Raw genomic sequence first — 1174 nt, 5'->3', positions numbered from 1 at the left:
GCGGCGCCGGCGGGGGCCTCGCCCGGCCGCGCGTCACAACCAATCAGGACCCGCGCCTGGCTGCCAGGCCAATCAGCGGTCGCCGAGCCGCAGCCAACCGCGGAGCACCAGGGGCAGGGTCGCAGCTGGACGCAGCTGGGCGCGGAAGCGAAGGGCGGCGGTGCGTTCCAGCCTGTCCGGCTCCGCCCCTGGCCTGGTCCCTGGCTCCCGCCTCCTGGAAACGCGGCCCGTGTCGCCTCCCACCTCAGGCTCGGTTTACTGTCCCGTGCCATGGGCGAGGTCCTGCGCCCCTGGACCCAGAAGTGGGCATTTCTTTAGCACGCACGGCCAAGCGCTTACTGTGACCAAGGAACGCGAGTGAGGACGCCGAGCCGGGGCCAGGGAGCCAACGTCCGGTGGACCCTTCGAACAGTGCCCCCTCCTTGGGGCCGGTTTACACCGGGCCGGCTTATCGAGCCCTCCCTGGTGCCCAGGTTCTGAGGACCGTGCGTACAGCTGCTGTGTGCCAGCTCTTGCCGTGCGCCCGGGGAGGAGAAACACTGAGCTCCTGTTCTCCTGAGGGAGAGGACAGTAACCTGATGAGAATGACTCAGAGTCACGTTGTAAGATTTGGTGAGCACTTAATATCTGTTAGGCGCCGGGCCAGGAGCTAGGTGCAGCATTTCCTTTACTCTTAATCCATGATGTTGTCTTCTCAGAGGTCCCTCCTGAGCACCCCCGCTCAGAGTTGCCCCCTCCCCCAGTCACTGTGACATCACCCTGTTTTGTGTGCACGGTGCCGGTCATGGGCGATGAACTTGCAGTCTGCGTCTCCCCCACCAAAAGACAAGCTCCTGAGGCCCAGACTTGCTTTGTTCACAGTAGACATAGTAGACGCTCGTTTACTGAGTTAATGCTTGTTGAGGAAATTAAGCTCCGTTACAGGCTTTTACTTACCTCCGCAGGTAAAGGACAGGGGCAGGGTTTTACCCAGGTCTAGCTGGCTACAAAGTATACAATAATCGTTCACATAAATGCCATACAATGTCACCCAATGGGAGCCGCCCTAGAGGCCACGGAAGGACCCAAGAGGGGTGCCTGAGGGGAGCGGGGAGGGGCTCTAAGATCCCTTCGAGATGTCTTTCAGAGGCAATATCCTACCCTGGTTGTCTGAAAGTTGAAGCCCTGAACTCCT

General features: G+C 60.4%; 1 long non-coding RNA gene across 1 annotated transcript in view; it reads left to right on the top strand.

Annotated features, from left to right (window-relative positions):
• The first annotated feature begins 137 nt into the window (after positions 1-137).
• LOC109444591 (uncharacterized) overlaps positions 138-1174 on the top strand; it is a 212406-nt gene continuing 211369 nt past the window's right edge. Inside the window, exon 1 of the long non-coding RNA XR_012491265.2 lies at positions 138-612. This is a non-coding gene — a long non-coding RNA (uncharacterized LOC109444591). The remainder of the gene's footprint in view (positions 613-1174) is intronic.

Source organism: Rhinolophus sinicus, chromosome 13 (genome assembly GCF_057876585.1).
Source record: "Rhinolophus sinicus isolate RSI-liver-muscle chromosome 13, RSI-T2T, whole genome shotgun sequence".
In the NCBI taxonomy this organism is placed as follows: domain Eukaryota; kingdom Metazoa; phylum Chordata; class Mammalia; order Chiroptera; family Rhinolophidae; genus Rhinolophus; species Rhinolophus sinicus.
This window is presented reverse-complemented; position numbering and strand designations above follow the sequence as displayed.